The sequence below is a fragment of the Parasteatoda tepidariorum genome, chromosome 10 (assembly GCF_043381705.1).
Source record: "Parasteatoda tepidariorum isolate YZ-2023 chromosome 10, CAS_Ptep_4.0, whole genome shotgun sequence".
NCBI classification, from domain to species: Eukaryota; Metazoa; Arthropoda; class Arachnida; order Araneae; family Theridiidae; genus Parasteatoda; species Parasteatoda tepidariorum.
The window spans coordinates 76735700-76758033 of record NC_092213.1 but is presented as its reverse complement, the minus strand read 5'-3'; the positions used below and the strand labels follow the sequence as shown (position 1 = coordinate 76758033).

The 22334-nt window shown below is 28.4% G+C and overlaps 1 protein-coding gene across 3 annotated transcripts in view; it reads left to right on the top strand.

The window, feature by feature from the left end:
• The window catches only part of LOC107439218 (uncharacterized), a 105978-nt gene that overhangs the window by 6000 nt on the left and 77644 nt on the right, over positions 1-22334 (top strand). Inside the window, exon 1 of one of the 3 annotated variants that reach the window (XM_071186494.1) lies at positions 17314-17403. The exons of the other annotated variants lie outside the window; for them this stretch is intronic. The gene's annotated coding sequence lies outside the window, so the exon portion shown is untranslated. Of the gene's footprint in view, positions 1-17313; positions 17404-22334 lie in introns of those variants that run through there. 3 annotated transcript variants of the gene reach the window in all.

Here is a 22334-nt window from a genome sequence, read left to right as displayed (position 1 = left end):
TAAAATGTTTCACTTAAGAGAATTGATAATTGACGGGGAAAGTTAACTCGAAATAGAATGGAAAAAACAGCTGCTAACGTAAAAAAGCCACGTTTTAATAATTGGGTATAATATTAAAAAAAACACAACTACTTCCACTTAGTAGGAATAACATTTACCATGACGCAATGCTAAATTCTATGCCACTATCCACATAAATCAATTATTAATCAAAAATCGAATATCAATTACTTTTCTTTATAATGCAATAAAATCTGGCGAGCAGCTATTTAAACGATCAAACACTTCGTTTGTTTATTTGTGGCTTGAAGTTAGGCTCGCAGAAAATGCCGTTCATGGGTTAAATTTAGTAGGAATAACCCAACCTGTGACGTAGGCTATAGTATACCCAATTACCAATCAGGCTCGAGATACCACACTACGTCACTTGCAGGTATCCCATTAAAAATGTGAAATGAAATCTGGCACTGTTCTATCGTGTTGGAAAACATGGTCTATATAACCGATAAATATTGTTCAGATAATTCTTTTCACAGTTAGTATACAGTTCAAAATTAAAGCTTCACTTTAATTGTTAGATTTGATTTATAAATATTATTATATTTTTTTAATTTCACTAGTCAAAAGTGCTTCGAAAAGCACTACAGTTACACAAATATTTTTGCAAACGATTTTAATGTTTAATATTGGGTGAAAACATCAGTCTTAAAATTTATTGAATAAATCAGATTACAAATAGCGTGATGAAAGGAAAATTAGAATAATCAGCTATTCTTATGTTCATTTTCGCTTTTGTTCAGATATAGATCATTTAAGCTGTAGCACCTGTTGTGAAAGTCGTTCAATCAGTATTCGAATCTTTTAAAACAAAGAACTCATTTATTCCAAAAGGACAAAAAGCTCAAAATGTAGTAAATGACAGAGCAGGTGACCTTATTTTGTCCAAACTTTTTTGTTCTTTTTTAACTCGTTTCGATCACATTCTTCAATGATTGATGTGAATCAAATATAATTCAAGAAATATGGCTGAATTCTGTCAAATGCAGTTGATTCGAAACTTTTCTATAGCTTTTTATTTATTTTTTTTGATAGAGAAATGCAGTTTTACTGTGCCATTTTATGTAACCTAAAAAAGGTAGCTGAAATAGTTTTGGCTCTTGAAACGTAAGCTTTGTTTAGTTAAATTGAAAGATGTAATAACTTTGACTCTTTAAATTAGTTTTATAAAAGATTTCTGTCAACTGATGATTCGAAACCTTTAAGGCCTTTTTAAATTTTTATAAAGAAACCTAATATTGACATTTTATCGTAATTTAATAAAAGAGCAATGGTCGTCTTGTTATTAAAACTGTTTTTTTATATTTACTTTGCATAGTTAAATTGAAATATGAAATAACTTTGAATGATTAAAAATTTTGATTTTATAAAAAAAAATTCTGTTTAACTCTGTTCAGAATTTTGCCAAGCTTAAGAATTTTGTCAAATATAGATGATTCGAAACAAGATTTTTTTAATTTTTTTTATATGCAGAAGTATAATTTTCTATGTGATATTTTACGTATATTAAGTGGAAATCGTTTTAGCATTAAAAACTAACATTTTCTTTAGATAAATTGAATAACTTTAAATGATTAAAATTTTAACTTCACGAAAGAATTCTTTTAATGCATAGAGATTTTTACCAAATTTAAGAATTATGTCAAATGCAGTTGAGCAGTCTTTATTTTTTGAAGAAGTTTAATTTCCCGTGTAAAATTTTATGTAACCTAATAAGAGAACAGAAATTGTATCGGCATTAAAAACTCAAATTTTGTTTAGTTTAAATTGAAATTTGCATTAACTTAAATGTTTACATTTTAACTTTTTTTATCACGATTTTTTTATCACTTTTTTTTATAAGCTTTATAAATTTTGGAAGGTAATATTTAGTTTAAGGGGTTCGGGGACATAAGTTTAAGAACCTACTATATTGTATGTTCATTTTAATTTTTTGTACAGTATACAAAAAATCAAAACATAATGTTCTATTATCATTTGGAAATATATAAAAAAAATCTGAAAACCACACATTTTATAAAAAATAAGATAATATTTAGTTTTTTTGTTTATCTGTCACTATTATGTTTTAAAATTAATAATTTTTAATTTATTTAATTTCTTTTGCGATGTACAAATACTGATGAACTCAATCTGGTGTAAAGAAGTACAAATATATGGAAATAATTTTTATTAATTGCGTCTCAACTATTATTCAGGTATTTTTTTTTGGGACTGCATAAAATACTTTAAAAAAACGTGTAAAATTTAGAAGATAGTGCGAAAAAGTTTCTAATTAAAAAATAGTGAAGTTTAATATGATGGAATCATAATCTTCATTTGTACTTAAACTTTCTGGAACTTCAAATGATGTTATATGTTTTCTAATGCATTCTATATTGCCTTACACGTTATATACACTATTTGGAAGAAAGTGACGGGACACGACACGATAACGACATAAACCCATATTTATTAAAATTAATTGGAGGAAGGGCCTCCTTTGGCTGCGATCACAACTGCAACCCTTCTGGGCATGCTTTCCACTAAATTAGCCATAGTGGCAAGAGGAATTTCCTTCCAAATGTTTAACAGGAAGTTCCATAGTTCATGCTTGCTTTTGGGGAGTGGGGTGCAGGCCCTCAACCGACGGTCCAATTCGTCCCAGAGATGTTCAATTGGGTTAAGATCAGGGCTCTGCGCCGGCCACTTCATGCGTTTAACGTTGTTGTTCACATACCAATCAAGAGTCCTCCTTGCAACATGGGATCTTGCGTTGTCGTCTTGATACAAGCAATCATCCATACCGTACGTTGCCCACAAGGTAGGAAGGACATGATTGTCGAGAATATCACAGTATCCATCGGCATTCATCATACCATCAACCTTCACCAGTGGGCAGCCCCAAACCAGGAGAAACAGGCCCATACCATCAATCCTCCTCCACCAAACTTTACAGTTGTCTCGTCACTTTCTGCCAGATAGTGTATATACTGCCTAATCAGTTGATTTTCCTTTTGAAACAACTTAAATTCCGGAGCAAGTAGTTTTAGATATCTGTCAAGCTGAATATGTAATATAATATGCCATTGCATTCTATATTGCGTTTATATATACTGTTTAATCAGTTGAGTTTGTTTCCGAAACAACTTAAATTCAGAGACAAGTAGTTTCAGATATCTGCAAGCTGAATATGTAAGGAAATGCAGTTACAAATTAAAATAATCATCCGTCGAGTTTATCTTTACTATAAAATTGTGAAATATCTACTACAAATGATGTTAGATTATTTTTCTACAGCATTCCATGTTGCATATGCACTGCATAATCAAATAATTCCCTCTTCAAAGCAACTTAAATTTCGACATATGTTGCTAAGAGTAATTTATCAACCTAAATATGTAATGAAGTAGAGTTTCAAATTAAAATGTCATGAATGAAGTGCACCTATACTTAAACATCATGAAGCTTAATTGTTCAAACAAAACTTCAAATGATGTAATATTTTACTACGACATTCCATGCTGCATTGTTTGTTGTTCTACACACTGCATAATCAGCTGAATTCGTAACAAAATTAACTTCCGACATTAACAGATGTAAACGTTTTAGAATAAAAATATGTATCACTCTGGACTACATATTGTTCTAAATTAAAATATCATCTATAAGTATTCTTCTTATTAAGTCATAAGTTTAATTATAAAACTTCCGCATTGTTTACTAACTGGATAGATTTGTAACAATTAACCATTAAGTTCTTTTTTACATCCTTAAAATTTCCTTTATAAACATTTAAACATATTTTATCAAACAGAGCATAACAATGATAGAGAAGGAGCTTAACAAATGCAAATCTACAATATCACAATCCAAAGAAACATACTGAAGAAGAAAACAATGGCTACAAGAAAATCCTCCCTTGTTTTTAGCTTCCCTAGAACAAGCTAACTTATCTTCGTATTCTGGTTCAAAACTGTAGTGATTTGTCTAAGTGTTATAGTTTTTCGTCTTATCAGCCATTTTTTCTTCTTTTTTTTCCCGATCGGATTTCATGATCGAAAATTGCAAGCGGAAGAAAGATTGTAACACAGCCATTGTTTTTCATTAATGTATTCTTAAGAAAATACTAATGTATTTAATGCGGAAAAGTTGAGATAGCGTTGAGTAAGAACAAAATATTTCCTTTTTAAGATCTTAATTTTTTTTTTTTAATACTTGTGATATTTCTAAAAGAAGTTATTGGTCTAGCAGTTATTTAATAAATGTATCAGTATTTGTTTATGTAGCTAGGATGTTCGGTTATGACTTCCCTTAATATATATTTTTAGACTCGTTGACAAAAATAAAGCAAAGAAACTCACGTTTTATTAATATGTAATAATAATTGTAAAAAATATTTTAATGAGAAAGAATATCGAAATCTAACGAATCATTAGTGAGGAAGACAGAACTTAAAACAACAACTCTCTTTTATATTAGAGGAGATCTTTTATATTATTTTAATAAAGAGAGGAAATATAAGGTGATTATTAGAAATACATATTGTTTTTTTTCAGGCAATCAAACTGATTTTCATGTTTTATTTCACTCCAACTTCCTCACTAGTGATTACACTGATTACGGGTGAAATATTAATTTGCAACGCGTTGTGTGTCTATTTCTTTGTCACGATTTTTTTCTCTTTATAATTGTACTTATGAAAAAACGCATATTAACATTAACCACTTATCAATTTTTAAAACAAAAAACAACTAAATGTTCAGCAATAAATATGAAATATAAACTAATTGAGAGAAATAAATTCGAATTTCAGTTTTACAAAAAGATCATGTTGCAAAATAAAAGAATGGGGTATATCGGGAACCTAAGCTGCTCATGCTACTTAAAAAGTGTATAAGTTTGTGCATAAGCTATTTCCATAAAACTCATAACAGAAGAGTCCTCAATATTTACATAACTGAAACTGATTTACTAATATCTTGTTGTTGATTAGATTAAAACAAAACAGTTTTATTCTTCTACGAAATAGATTTTTGCACTTATAATGCAAGGAAAAAAAATGAATCACTTTAAATAACTTTTGATCTAATGATAGGATCTTCCCGCACTATGCCTCAATCTTAATGGTTTGAATTGCTCAAATATGTTAATTAATTAGTGGCAACGATGTTTTAAGTAACGAAATCAGATACTAAAACGTACTTTTTCTGAATAAATTATAGTATGAGTAAAGTATACAGGGTGCTCGGTTAATACCTTTAACACTCTTGACAAAAGTGAAGTAGATATACACAATAGACAAAACTATAGTATCTAAGTAACGAAAGCCCTATCGAAATCTAACGAATCACTATTGAGGAAGGTGAAACTGAAAATACTAAAGCAAATTTGATTTCTTGTGGAAACTTGAAGAATTTTTTTTTCTCAATCGCCTTTCAACTTCTCCACACCATCTCGTACAGTGACTCAGTAGACTTGAAAAAAAGAATTTTCGCATTTTTCTCGCTTTAATATTAATTGTTTACGCTTTTTTATTTTTAACAAGGATTCTAAAATATGTATATTTAGAATGGGCATAATGGTAAGAAACATTAATAACATTGGTAACAAACATTAGTAATGATATCACAGCATTATGAGACAGAAATACCGTGAAATAATTTTAAATCTCAGAAAAATGTTGCGAATTTTAAAAGTTTTGGTAATTCTTCATAATTCAACAATCAATACATGTTAAACACGTATATGAGAAGAAAACGATATTTAATAGAATGATCAAATTATTCTAAATGCTTAGAAAATTCGATCAAAATGTTAGGTATGCAAAACACGCGATGCGAATAAGATAAATTTAAAACAAAGTCTTGCATTTTAATCAGTTATTAATTACACGAAAGCAAGATTCGAAACGATTTTAAATTTCTTAGTTTCACATATAATGTGACGTAGCATTATATTTTCAACAACAAATAAAATTGTTTAACTATTATTTTAGCTATGAGTAAAATTTGAAAGCTAGTTTCAACATATTTTCAGTATACGAAAGCAGAATTCGCTTATTAGCATTAGATTGCAATAACACTAGCCATAAAATAATTTCGAATTAAAAATCTAAAAGTAGAAGTTTTTCAAAAATATTTCCAATAACTAGATTATTGTTTGGGAAATTTATAAATGAGACTCTCTTAAGACTTGTTTACTCTTTCACGTTTGGCTAGAAATTAGGTTCTGAAAGCCATAAATTTTTCTTGGTAAAGAAGAATGGCAACAAATATGAGCAGACGATTTTTTGATAGTTAAAATTCTTCGACCATGAATTTTAAATAAAATGATATCCATTGCTTCTAATCCTAACCGTGACAGAATTAAATGCAGGCTATCGTGAGGTTATAGAGTCTGTACAAATCGTGATGATTAATGGATTTTAACATTCGGTGTAAGCAGAGCAGATCTTGTCTGCCATCTTAGGTGTGACCATAAGGATGGAGAAAAGGTGCAAGGCAATGACACCAATCATTTCTTGTTCGTTAATAAATGAAGAAAAAAAAATGACATTCGATAGGATGTTTGATCTGATTAGATGAAATCGAGCGAGAAGATAATTGAAATAACTTAGTATTTTTTTGAAGTAAATTTATATTTGAGAATGTTTTTATGTACAATGATTGTTATTACTTTCATGTTTCGTCCGTACTTAGGGGGGAAAAAACATGAGATAACATCACTGTATGAGTATTTATTTATTTGTTTATGTAGTAATCTTTGATCCAAGAATGGTAACATAAATTCCGATCGTTACGTGACAGCTACAAGTTTTTAATGTCAAATGTAATTTTCCAACTAGCTTAAAGCAGTTTTTTTCCGTTTATGGAACCTTAATTATCTTATTTTGGTAGAACCCAGACTAAAAGAAAAGTACAAAAAAAGAGAAAGAAACTACTAAGAAAAAAAAAGAAAACAACTAATGATTTTCAAAATATTTGATTTGAAGAATGAAAAATGTGAATTCGTGTATGCATATGTTAAAAATGAATAAAATAAGATGCATACCTGCCAACATTCACTCTTTTCGAGAATGGATTTTCCAAGTGGTAGTAAAACAATTACCGATAAACTATCCTCCTCAAAAATATATTTATATTTTAATTAGGTTGAAATTCGCTATTGTAAGAACTAATATGCTTTTATATATTTGTTGTAATTATTTATATGTAGTGGTAGTTAAACTGATTTAAAATTATTATTGTAATTCAAAAATTTTAGTGAAATAACATGAATTTCGCTAGCATTTTAAATACGAAAATATAAAATCTTCCGGGAAAACCGGAAGAGTTGGCAGTTATGAAGATGAATTATGGTTTTTAAAAATTAACTGTTATTAACATCGGGAATAGTTATCAGAGAAATATAATTCTTTGTTCTTAAATTTGGTTATTTTATTTTGAATAGAAAAGCTCGATGAGAAATACTTATGGAATTTTTTTGCACATGCTTTTCTTTTCACAATTTATTCAATTAATTGTTATTGAATAAAGAGATATTTATTTTATATTATTGAAAAAAGAGATATTTATATAATTTTGCTACTTTTTATTTTATTTGAATTTTACATAATTAATTTCATATAAATATAATCGAAATAGTAAATAAACTATGGATTATTGATTCGATATAAATTAAATTACTATTGGTTTAAATATAAAATAGGTTCGTTCATCAAAAAAGCAATAAGCTTTCGATTGCCGCACATTGTTAGAATCTTGATCAAAAATGTAATTTAAATAATGTTTAAAATTTTTCCATACATTTCACATCAGCTCATCTTGATGCCCTGTAATCTTGTTTCACTCATATCTGAATGCCGATTCCCTTGTTAACGGTATGAGTTCCTCACTTGCTTTCTATAGCTCATGGAAATGTATTTTGTCATAATTTGTCATTTCTGGTTTTGTTTTCGCACCTTTTTATTTTTTACTTCTCGTTTCTGTCGCGGCTACCTTGGTTTGTTTTTCATCTTTATTTTCCATGTTTCTTTTCGACTTTTATTATTACATTTTATGAAATAAATGAAATTTTCATGTTATCAGGTATATCTATCCGTTTACTAAGTTTCTTTGGATTATTCATATTTAAATTGAAATTTATTGTACTATACAAATGGTGCTAGTAACATATATATATACTTATTATGTTACTCGACAACTCTACTGACATAAACAAACAAACGGATACAAAACCCAGAAGAAGAATATAATTGAATACAGTTTTTAAAAATTATATTTTTCTAGTAGACTAAAAAGAAAAATTTTTTTTATCAGGCCTAAAATAAAAACCGTAAGGTGAATCAATTTCGTACAAAATTTTTATCACTTCCGAAATTTTCCCTTTATAAGTTACTTCTTCAAAATTAAAATTTTAAACAGAACCGTTCAAATGGTTCGAGAAAATTCAAAGTTTTTAAAAACGATTTTATTATTCAGAGCTATTCGATTGATTTTTTTTTTATAAGATTCCATTTTGTCATAATATTAGTACTATGTAACTTATTCAATATTTTTTCGATCATTATTAAAATTCATAATAAGAAATAATTTAAAATATTTTTTTAACCTGCATTGATAAACGAGTCTCAAAATTCCCAAACGTTTGAGAATATTTAAGTAAAACGAAAGCTATCCAGGCTGGATTTTTTACATTAATTTTTTTTAATATTGTTCACGACATCGTGGATTAAAATATTAATAAAAAATTGCGATTCAGGCATTACTGGATTATTAAAACTATTGGTCCTTGCAGTAAGTGAAAAATAATTTCATTTTCTTTTTTCAATGATACCGTCACCCGGGGTTACTTAAAGAACTGGGTTAGGTAAAGCAACTTTGTAGGTTAAAGTTTGATTGCTGATTTTTGCAAAACTGTTTTGAATTAACCTGCTAACTTTCATGTTATATATTTCTAACTCATCATATATTTCAATGATGTGTGTAACTGCTTAGCATTAAGATAATTTTAGCGAAAATTTAAGATTATTTGATCATATAATCAAATTTGATCATTTTATCATATTATTATACATCAAATTATCATTTGATCAAACTTAAGATCATTTGACGCGATTAACAACATACACTCTCATTCTTAAGTGATCAAACATTTTTAAAAATAATTTCCTCCTGGTTAAACTGGTTCTGATTTCATTTTTATTAGTTTTTTGCTACTGTATTGTACTTTTGCAAATATCTATTTTGAACATTCAATCTAAGAAAACCATAGGATTGTTATGTGGCTTTAGAGGGTAATACACCATAAACCATAGGTAGTTCCTTTATGGGACGCCCGGTGGCTGAGCGGTAGCGCTTCGCGCTGCCTTGCCACAGGTCCCTGGTTCGATCCTCGGACCGGGCAAGGTTGCCTTTCATCCCTTCAGTGGGTCGATAAATGAGTACCAAACATGCTCGGGAACTAAACACTGGGGGTTCCGCGTTCGGCTGACCACCTGACCGGAACATCTGCTCCTGCACCCCAGAGCCCAAGGTCAAGAAAACTGAGATGGGTACAGTAGGCCTTGGCCCAGTATGGACTGTCGCGCCACTGAGTTTAGTTAGTTAAGTTAAGTTTATGGAAATGTAACATACACAACACATTTGCAAGAATGTGTCATCTAACTCATCATGTAATGTCATCTAACTCATCATAGGTATGATTAGCATAGCTAATGGAAAAATATTATAAAAATATGTCGAGCTTAAAGAATAACACAATATAACTATTTTTTTATATGGTTAAGTACCAAAAGATGTATAGTAGTCTTATTGTAATGTATCATAGGCGTATGGGAACAAATCATAAATGGTGGTTTTTATGACAATGTACCATATTTCGTGTCCTTTTCTTTAACCCTATTTTAGAGAATTTTCTTATTTGTAAACACACAGAGTGTAATTGTAGACCTGAGTTTTATAAAAATTAATTAATCCCTAAAGAAAATGCTTCTTAATTGGCAGATGCTACAAATTAAAAAGTAGTTTAGATATCCCCCGAATGACGATAGATATTTTATTTTTTTTTATTTTTTGTTATTCTAAATCGTCTGCTGCTCAGACTATAAATGGCGCAGTGAAAACTTATCAGAATGTAGAATCTTCATCACTCTTTTTCCAAATATTATTTCTGTCATCTGACCACAACACACCTGTTGATGTCCACCCACTCTAGCGTGACCATTGGGAATTCGCGGGCCTCGTGCAGTTTATAGGGCGGAACGGATTGAAAAATTCGAAATCTGTTTTTGTCTCCGGTATTGTGATAGAGAACCTCCCCTCAGTCATTTTCTCTTTTGTGTTGTGTGCAGGGATTTTTAAAGATGTCCGATAAAAATACCCGAGTGGACATTTCCGAGATTTAACGCCATCCAAAAAGACAAAATTACGGTTTCTGAGGTAGTAGTTTACACAGCCATTGTTGAAAAAAAACTTTCAATTATAACTAATCTTCTATCGTCCAGTAGTCAGAATAATAACAATCACAAAAATAAGCGAGGAACCGGTTTTATTCATGAGTTGAAATAAAAAAAATTTCACTTTAAATTTTATTAATCTTTTGAAAAAATTTACGCTATTTATTTCAAAGATTAAAGCTACCTAAAAAGACAAAATTACGGTTTCGGCGACACTATTTAATAGCCATTTTTAAAGAAAAAACAATAACTTTCAATTGCATGTAATCTTTGATCGTTTAGTAGCCAGCCTCATAACAAATAAAAAATGAGTGAGAAACCAGTTTAAACCATGCTACGGTTTTAGTTAAAATTAACAGATTTTCAATTTAAATTGAATCTCTTGAAAAATAAACTATTTTATAAGCGATTTATGTTCTTATGTGAAATGAATTTGCTAACTATATTTTCTTTTTAAGAATGCACAAAAAGAACCAGGGTGATTTTTGTCCTATTTTTTTCTTATATCACTTTAAACTTAAAATGAAATTTAACTTGAACTTACTTAAGAACTTAAAAAACTTTACTTAGCCTAACTTTACTAACTTAACCAAAATTAGATAGTGTAACTTGCTTAACTTACGTAACTCTGCTTACTTAACTAATTTAATTTGACTAATAGCTTAACTTAAAAAACAAACAAATCTTAAACAACACATAAAAAAAAATTACAAGATAGTGCCATCAGTTTGTGTTGGTAAAGAGTTTGAAATTTTGGACATTTTTACTTGAGAAGCTAAGGTGCTATTAAACCAGTGCATAAGCCCATATAAGGGGAAGAATTTGCAATTTAATTATCTTTGTTGACTCGTGCAAAGGAAAGGTAGCCTGATTAGTACTTACAATTAGTACACGCTAAATTCTTTCTAGCATAAACAATTCTTTGTAAATTTCTAAAATAAATAAATTATTAAATTTTGGAAATAAAATTAAATTTAAAATTAATGAGAAAAAATATGACATGAGCCTGGGGAAGCAAAATGCGATTGGGTTATTTTTGCTTTGCTGACATGAAGAAAAGGGAGTCGAAAGTGATCTAAAATGTGCTTACGTAATATTCAAATGGCTTTTAAAATGATTATTTTCAAATTAAAGGACAAAGTGTTATGCGTTCAAGTAGATAAAGTATACAAAAGAATTTATGCTTTTATTCATATGCATAATTTTTTACTTATTTTTATTGATAACAATTATTTCAGTAAGCATTGCATATACAGGTATTTACAAGTATATACAAGTACATAAATTTTGATATTTAAATCATTTTATTACCAAAAATATCATTTGAAGAGTGAATTATTTGAAGAGTGCAATATCATTTTATGAAATTAGTACTTATTGGAAATTATAAAGCATTTATTTATTTTGTTAATTATTCTTTTTCGAGTTAATGGCTTGGCGTTAATAATGCTTTGAACTTATAACTTTTTGCTATTAATATATTCTATTCAAATTAAATTCTTATTGCGAAACACATTGAAATTTTGAAGGAGAAAGTGATACGAATTTACAACTACAAATTATATTTAATTAGTATCTCTTTATTATTGTAATTCGTATAACTTATTAACATATTACAGACTTGTAATTATATTTTTCAATGCAAGTTTCTTGCTACGAAATGCACTGAAATTCTGAAAGAGAAAATGAAACGAATTGAAATTACAAATGATTATAAAATCATAAATTACTTCAAATTAATAATTATATTTTTAATATCACTTTCTTGCTGTAAAACAAGCTGAAATTTGAAAAAGAGAGAGTAATTCGAAATACAATTCCAAATGTATTTTATTACAAACTTAAATTTATGTTTTTCAATGTAAATTTCGTGTTACGAAATACACTGAAGCTTAGTCAGAAAAAATTATTAAAATTAAAAGTACAAATTTGTATTATTACAAACTTATAGTTACGTTATTCAATGTAAATTTCTTGTTACGTAGAACACTAAAATTTTGAAGGAAAGAGTGTTACGAATTACATTTTAAAATGTATATTATTACAAACGTATAATTATGTTTTAAATGACAATTTCTTGCAACGAAATAAGATGAAAGCTTTAGAATAGAGTGATACTAATTACAAATACAAATGATATTATAATTAGTATCTCCTTAGTATTGTATGAACATATTAGAGTTTCAAGTTTAAGGTTTTTGCTACGTATTGCGGTAAAATTTTTAAAGAGAAAGTAATACGATTACGAATTACAAATGTGTACTATTACAGACGTATAATTATGTGTTTAATGTAAATTTCTTGCTACGGAACACGCTGAAATTTTGATGGTGAGGGTGATATGAATTACAATAACAAATGTGTATTATTACTAACTTATAATTGTGCTTTTAATGTAAATTTCTTGATACAAAACACGCTTTAATTTTGCAAGAGAAAGTGAAATAAAATTGCAATTACAAATGTGTATTATAACAAACATGTAATTATGTTTTTCAGCGTGTCAGTGTTTCTCTTACAAATTTTGTGTTACGAAATACTGTAAGAGAAACACTGTTACGAAGTTTTGTACGAGAAATTTATACAAATTACAATTATAAATGTATATTATTACAAGCGGGTAGCAATGTTTTTCAATGCCTTACTGCCAATCACGCAGAAATTTTGAAAGAAAAATTGGTAGGAATTATAGTTAAATTTGTGCAATTACTAATTACATATTTTACTTGCCACTATTTTTTTTAAATGCAAATTTCTTTCTACGCTGAATTCACGCTGAAATTTTGAAAGAGAAAGCGATACGCTGAAAATTTTGCGCTGAAATACCACTGTCTGTTGAAAGATTTCTTTCATAAATGAATGCTTGCTGCGCTGAAATTTTGCGAAAGAAAACAATACGCTAAAAATTTTGCACTGAAATTTTGAAAGAGAAAGTGATACGCGGAAAATTTCGGGCTGAAATACCACTGTCTGTTGATAGATTTCTTACATAAATGAATGCTTGCTGCGCTGAAATTTTGAGAGAGAAAACAATACGCTAAAAATTTTACTCTGAAATGAAAGAGAAAGTGATACGCGGAAAATTTCGCGCTGAAATACCACTGTCTGTTGATAGATTTCTTACATAAATGAATGACTGCTACGCTGAACTTTTGAGAGGGAATACGCTAAAAATTTTGCTCTGAAATTTTGAAAGAGAAAGTGATACGCTAAAAATTTCGCGCGGAAATATCATAGTCTGTTGATAGGTTTCTTACAAAACTGAGTGACACATTTTCTTTTACCAGTTTCTGAGGACGCTTTACAGCGGGAGAAATTCTTCAAGGCAAATTTTGATTCACCTTCATTGTTATTTTAAAATTCAAAGCTAAGAGAAAAGTGAGTTCAGGCGAACCTTGAGTAAACGATGAAGTTTCAAATGCAGAATACTTTTTTTCAAAATATTAAAATGCAGACGAATTATTGCAAGATAATTTCTCAACTGGCAATCCTAAGTAATGCTCCCATAATTTGCATTTGATGTTTTGAATTTTTTTTTTCGGAATTCAAAACTTCATGGTTTTCTCAAGGTTTACCTTAACACTAAGTTTACGGATGTTTCTTATATACCTATCTCTACGGACACACGTCAATTTGACGTGGGAAAGAATTGTGATTCTTAATTTAATAAATTCAATTTAGTAGATTTTTATCCACCACTATTTCTAAATAATTCGTATGCCTATATAATTCACCACTTCATATTTCAATATTTACTTTGTTGTTATTTACCATTTTTTTAATTATTTTCGCGTGTCAGAAGCAGTTGGCATCTCTGCACTTAGAAACCAATGTATATGTATACTATAAGAAAAAAAATGAAGATATGAGATATATATTTATGAAATATTCTAGTATTTTATGTTTCAATACTCGAACTAAGCAACTGAAACCTTCAAAATCTGACACTCTGACATCAATTGACATTCTGCGTTTGTTCTTTCTATTATTGCTTATCGGCAACAGTTGTTTATCACTTGTTTTATTTGAGATAACGAATCGAAGTATTGTCGGTACATTCCTATTTATTATTGATGTGATAATTGCTTGTTTACTTAANTCTAATTTAGAAATTTATGTAAATCAACACGTTAAACATTAAAATTAACTGAAAACAGAGTTAGTTTCAGTTTTAGAAGTAAAAATCGATTATACGACGTTATCGTTTATACGACGTTTTTCTGTGGTCCCTTCGGCGTCCTATAAACGATGCTCCACTGTATATGTACTACCTAACATGAAAACAAAACAAAATGAAATAACAGAATATTTTTAATTTTTTTGTGGGGAGGGGGGGGGGGTAGTTTGTAAGAGGGTTGCACCCCCTTTTATATTATTCTGCTGACGCTCTTGCTTATAGACTTGTAATTATGTTTTTCAGTGCAAGTTTCCTGCTGCGAAATACACTGAAATTTCGAAAGAGAAAATTAAACGAATTGAAATTACAAATCATTATAAAATTACAAATTACTACAAATAATATTTAATGTAAATTTGTAGCTGCGAAACACGCTGAAATTTTGCAGGAGAGAATAAATCGAATTGCAATTACAAATGTATTTTATTACAAATTTATATTTTGCTTTTCAATGTAATTTTCATGTTACGAAATTCGCTGAAACTTTGTCAGAAAAAGTGATTCAATTTACAAGTACAAATGTGTATTACAAACGCGTAATGATGTTTTTCGATGTAAATTTCTTGATACGAAGCGTACAAAAAGTTATTAAGAGAAAGTGATTCGAATTGAAATTACAAATGTATATTATTATACAAACACACAATTGTGTTTAATGTCAATTTCTGTTGCTATGAAGCGTGCTGAAAGTTTGAAAAAGACAGTGATGCGAATTTTAATTAGAAATAATATTGTAATTGGTATCTCTTTGTTATCGTAATTTATATGAATATATTACAGAGTTATAAGTATGTTTTAATGTAAGTTTCTTGCTACTGAAAACTGTAAAATTTTGAAAGAGAAAACGGTAGGAATCGAAATTACAACTGTATATTATTACGAACGAATAATTGTGATTTTAATGTAAATTCCTTGCAACACAAGCAGAAAGTTTCAAGGAAAAAGTGATACGAATTACATTTACAAATATATATTATTACAAACTTATAATCATGTTTTTAACGTAAATTTCTTGCTGCGAAACTCGCTAAAATTACGATAGAGAAAGTGATTCAAATTGCAAATAAAATTGTATATTATTACAAACGTGTAACAATGTTTTTCACTGTATATTTCTTGAGAAAGTAGTTCGAATTGAAATTACAAATGTATATTATTACAAACTTACAATTATGATTTTCAACGTAAATTTCGTGTTATGAAATATGCAGAAATTTCGCAAGAGAAATTTATTCAGATTACAATTACAAACGTGTAACAATGTTTTTTCAATGTAAATTTTTTATTACGAATCCCACTGAAATTTCGAAAAAAAAATTGGAAGGAATTGCAATTAAATTTGTACAATGATTAACTACACACTTTATTTGCCACCATTTTTTTAAATGTAAATTTCTTGCTACGCTAATCTCAAGCTGAAATTTTGAAAGAGAAAAAGATACGCTGAAAACTTCGCCCTGAAATTTTGAAAGAGAAAGTGATACGCTGAAAATTTCGAGCTGAAATACCACGGTCTGTTGATAGATTTCTTACATAAATGAAAGCTTTTCTACGTTGAAATTTTGAAAGAGATAATGATACGCTGAAAACTTCGCCCTGAAATTTTGAAAGAGAAAGTGATACGCTGAAAATTTCGAGCTGAAATACCACGGTCTGTTGATAAATTTCTTACATGAATGAAAGCTTTTCTACCCTGAAATTTTGAAAGAGATAATGATACGCTGGAAATTTCGCACAGATATTTTGAAAGAGAAAGTGATACTCGGAAAATTTTGCTCTGAAATACTGGTCTGTTGATAGATTTCTTTCAAAATTGAATGATACTTTTTATTTTAGCAGTTTTTGAGGACACTTTGCCGAGGAAGAAAACCTCCAGGAAAAATTTTGATTTACCTTCTTTGGTATTTTAACATTCAATCCTAAAAAACCTTAAGTAAACGATGACGTTTCAAACGCTGAAATATTGTTTTCAAAATATCAAAACCAAACGAATTATTGCAAGATAATTTCTCAACTGTGCAATCCTAAGTAATGCTCCGATTTGCATTTGATGTTTTGAATTTTATTTTTTCAGCATTTAAAATTTCATGGTTTTCTCAAGGTTTACCTCAACTCACATTTTCAATACTTTAAATTTTTGAATTACTTATTATAAGTTTAAAAAGAATTTGCCATGAAGAATTTCGTCTGCAGTTAAACTTCTTATAGCTTTTCTACGAAATTCATTCTTTATCTTGGTAAAACAAAATTTCTCTTCTTTTTGTTCATGAACTAAATAAGTTTCATTTTAACGCAGAATGACGTAATTCAAACAAGAAGCGGACTGTGATTGACTTTATTACAACATGAGACTTTATTCCTTCTTTCTTTTCATTTCGATTTTATTTGTGGAACCATTGTTCTATTTTCAAAGATCGAATAAAATATTGAAAGAAAAAAACTATTTTTGTTCGTCTTATTGTTTATGAAACGATTCATCTCGGCGCATTCCAGCAAGAATTCTTTTTATTATTATTCGAAATATTTGTATCACTTCTACGTTTCTCAATTCTTTCTAATGACAGATTGATTTATGTGAGCTTAAATGTGAATAGAGTACATCTTGAATGTGAGGAATTTTTTTTACTGTATGTCTCATCATTTATCGCTAAGGTTGCATGGAATGTTGTATGCAACGATTTGTACAATTTTGTGCAGCTGTAAATTTTGTGTAACTTATTGTTGGAAGATGGTACGTAATTTTATATCTTCCCATTGCTTTTTACTAACTTATGATGATGCTATAGCGTAGAAGAAACTTTTTATGGCGAATTCTTTTTCGCCTGCATATGTAATTTAAAATTAAGAGAACAGGAAATTCTGAGTAGGTAAATCTAGAATAAACCATGAAGTTTTCTAAACTTAATAGTTTCTAATCATTTCTAAACTCAATTGTCTCTGAAATTTATATTTTAAAATACTAATGGAAGTAATACCTACAGAACTTGCTACGAGCAGTTTTTCCTGGGGTATAGCGTCTTAAGTTACTGCAAGCACAGAGCTAGGCTTACCCTGGGCCCGTCAGGGACGCAGGCTCGGGCTTGTTCATTGAAAAAGGTTTCGGACTTGGCGGGCTCGAAATCATGATGAAATTTTAATAAACTTTTTTTTTTACTTTAAAACAAACGTCTGGTACTGTTTTTAAGTTTAAAAGATATAAGGTATAAAAAAATTAAAGATCTGCTATTTCTGTTCTGTGCTTTTGTTTTGTGAGGCTTAAGATTAAGATGTTCTGCTTAAAATTTTGATTTCTTTTAAATTCGTGTTGTAGTTATTTGTTAGTTTCCATCGGTACTATATGAGGCGTTGGACGTCGTTCTCAGACGGGTGAAATGCAGATATAATAAATGTGACGAACATACGATGTTCAAATGAGAACACAGTGAGAACTTATATTTTGTCTGGTAGTTAAAGAGTAATATTCAATGTATCGTTAATGATGTGGTGGAGTGAGGATCGTTTGGGGGCTGTGAGCGATAAGCGAGAAGGGGCTGAGCCCCCAAGTATATCGTATTTCCTGCCTGTAAAACTATGCTCTAATGGAAATGGTATTCATTAGATGTAATTTATTCTATTGTGCAAAGCTATAGTGGCAAATTTATATGTGGGTAAAAGCTTTTCATGATATGAATTTACTGTTGTAACACATTATTTTTAACGTATAATATTAAAAAGAATTTAATTTTTTTTCTTTTGAATTAATGCCAATTCATAAAAATAAACATTGAAAAAGGAAATAACTGGGCAAATTTATGAATATATGATATTATAATATTACGTGAATTAATAATATGAATAACTGCAAATCATTGTTAGCAAATAAAGGTAGCATAGAATATTTATTTCCCTTTTTTATTTAATAATATCATATGCATTTTTCATATTATTACTGTATCTTTTTAAAGATTAGTTATCCTCATACTAAGGACAGAAGAAATTATCCGACGTCTTATTCTCTAAGTAATCCTATGAATCTCGGACTCCGATTAAAATTTTTGAAACTCGGACCTCCAAACGTGGGTCCGAACTCATCTCTACCAGACAGTACAAATTGTCTCATTTGTTCTATGTTCCGAATTCGGATTTTGTTTAAGAATTATTTGTCATGTATCTAAGAGTTTAGTTGTGGGTTAAAATCCACTTGTCATCGGGTTAAGCATGGCTAATAATACAACACTTAATGATAAAAATAAATTAGTGTGCAAGTATGAATATCGTAGCTTCAAGAAAATGAAATTTTAAGATAGTGAAAGCTTATTCGAATGCCAATGGCAAAGCAGAATGTGTCGTATTATATTTTTAAAAATATAACTTGCGAAATTTTCTCTGTTGCTCACTTTAGGAACTACTAAACAAGGATAGTTTTCCAGTTTAAAATCATCAATTTTGTAACGAATATTTCCCGGATGCAAAAAAACAAGTTCAAAAATCTAGTTGATTTCCCGGAATACCAAACGAAAGTTTTCCTTTAAAAACAACTGGTGTGAAATAACTTCACGTAAAATACTTAATACCAAACGATAATTATTTTTTTCATTTGTCAAAGATAATCAGATATAAATTAAAAACTTCTACCTCACCCACTGCTTCCACGACTTTCGCATTCAGCTCAAGCAAACGATACATCCGCTATTCTCAATTCTTGATATTTTTTATTCTCTTTTTTTACGTAAATTCGAAAGCGGTGATTGGCAACAGTTTTACTCTCCTAAGGCAAACCTACTGTTAGCCGGTAAAACTGTGTTTTCGGGTCATTGGTTCGGAAAACAACGTCTTCACACTTGCTAATTTCGAGGATAGAATTTCCATTTTTTTCTTCTATATTTTTTCTCTTCGTTGGCGGTTGTCTCAAAATTATAATTGCAAATGATCATGATACGATAATTAATTTGATAGATATAAGGATTTTTACAATATGGTGACGAAAACTGTTATTAATTTTTTATGATCATCAATATTGTTTGCATTATTTTTACAAAAAGAATTTTTTTAGGATTCTCAATAGCAAAAATACGATTATAATAGCTTTTTATATTAATTTTTGATCGTAACTGCCGCATTGAAAGAAATTGATATAAGTTTACAAGCCTTAAATTTTTTAAAAAATAAGAACGTAATTTACTGGAAATTATTTTAACAAATAATTATTATTTTTATAAAAAAATATTTAATTTATTGTGTTTAAATAATATTTTATGAGTATAAAAATTATAGAGATTTTTCCATATTTTCAAAGCAGTATAAGATGATCTGAAATTTATAATAAATTTTTAAAAAATGCTTAAATACAAGTAAAAGATAAGTTTTCGAGAAGTTTTCAAAATTATTAACTGGCAATAAGAGAGTTGCTGAATTTCTAAAAACAGTATGTTCTATTTTTAAAAATCAAAATTAATTAAATTAAATTATATCCTATTAAAATTTTGTATATATATAAATATATATATTTATTACCAACAAAATACTCATAATTACAAGAATCTGGTGAGAAAAACTTTAAGAAAGTAACGTTTTTTTTCTATGTATCCAAATAAAAAATACTGTGAAAATATGAATCATTCATGAATAATTTTTATTAAGAAACTGATTTTTTGATTCATAAGTTACAAACAAAAATTTACTTAATTATGTTACAACAATGTAGAGCAAATTAATTAAGTAGAAATAAAATAAAAATCAATGTAATATTTTATTTGTTCTAAAACATACATAATCTTCCTAATGCCAATGACTATAATATGATTGTTTTTGAATAACTGCTGTGCAATTAAGAAAACAACGTAAGTACTTCACGAAAGACTTGCACTTACGTTGCTTTTTCTATTGTATTTCAGAATAATTGTTTAGTAAATTTCTGGTAAATGTTTATAAGTTGCTTTAATTTCACAAGGGGTGCGTTTATTATCTGCATGTAATATTGATATCAAGCTCTTTTTAGTGAAATTTTTCAAAAAAAATTCTATATTTTGCAAACTAAAATTTCGAATGCACTAAAATTTATTAATTTAAGTATTGCAGCATAAAATGTTATTTTGAATAAAGTGTTGCATTTATTTCTAGTGGTGTGTAAAAATTAAAAATGCAAACTTTGTAGCGATCAATAAGTTTGAAACAATATTAACTTTTTCCTGGGATTTTTCAACGATCGAAATCACTGCTTTAGCCCAAATTGATTGCAAAAGATCATAAAAAATTATGAATTCGGAAAAATGAAGTTTTTATTCTTTAATAATTTTTCAGGAATGGGGACGGAAACTTCAAATGCTTTTTATTATGAATTTTATTCATTTTTTATGCATTTTTTTATTAATACTTTAATCGAAGGTTTGATTTTTTTTTCTTTCGTAAATATAATGTTAAAACGAAATTTATATTGAAAATAAAATAAATATTCGACAATAAATAAATCAATAAATAAAATATATAATTATAGTAATAAATAGTTTATAAATAAGTCAATAAAATGATTTAAATAAAATACAATAGATTACACTATTGTTATATTATAACCTAAAAAGTTAAGTTTATTTCAAAAATCCGAAACTTTCTTTTTTATTTTCAGATAGATGTGTAGAAAGTTACATTCATTACCAATAAAATCTATACGATATTACTATATTCTATAGATATGTGAATTAACGTAATATTCTGCCTGACATATTATAATATATTGCGCATTTTCATAATCGGTACAGTTAGACAGTATTTTTTTATAGTATATATATACTTGACTCCTAAATTAAATTTTAATCATCCCTATCGAAATTGAAATGATAAAACTAACCTAAAAATGGAGTTAAAAAGCATCAAAATCTAAATAATCATTATCAAAATTAATCAAAGCAAAAAGGAAATTAAGCGAAAACCTAATTTATAGTCCTAGTATATATACCTAGCTCAGGTGAAACTGAAAGACTAGCTCTCTAGAAAAAAAAACTAATGCCAGCTTTCAATTTCAAATGACAAATAAAATAGTTTTGGATTATTTTAATTCCTCCGTAATTTTAATTGGTTTCATATAATTTTTCGGGTGTCGTTAACGCATTTTTTTAAACTAAAGTATTGTATACTAACCAAACCATATTTTGCAAAAGTACTCTTAACTCTAGAAGGACTGAAACTTAATATATGGGTGATTCTCACGAAACATGACAATTCGGACCAAACAATTTCTTCAAATTTAAAGTCTTCGAAATAATCTAAATTTTTTTTGTATACTCCTTTAGCTACACTTATTAATATCTTATAGACAGCAGTGTAGTTTATTGACATTTGCTCGAGAAAAAAAAATAGAAATTCACCAAATCTTGAATGCCAGGAAAATGACATATTACCTCAGAAGTTCAAAAAACAGTCATTTTAAGTTAATAGTAAGTAACTCAACTTAAGCCTTGATGTTAGATGGACTATAAATTGTTTAAATTAATACTTTTTATCCACTGTAGAAAGAAACAAAAAAAAATTTTGTTGCTGATATGTACAGAATAAAATTGTGTATAATAATCAATCATTAAATAAATAAATAACTTTGATTACATCCAAGCATATTACAATCATACATAAACTTGGTATTAGGTTAATATTTGCTTTCCCTCTTTACAGTATTAGCAGTTAAAAAGAATT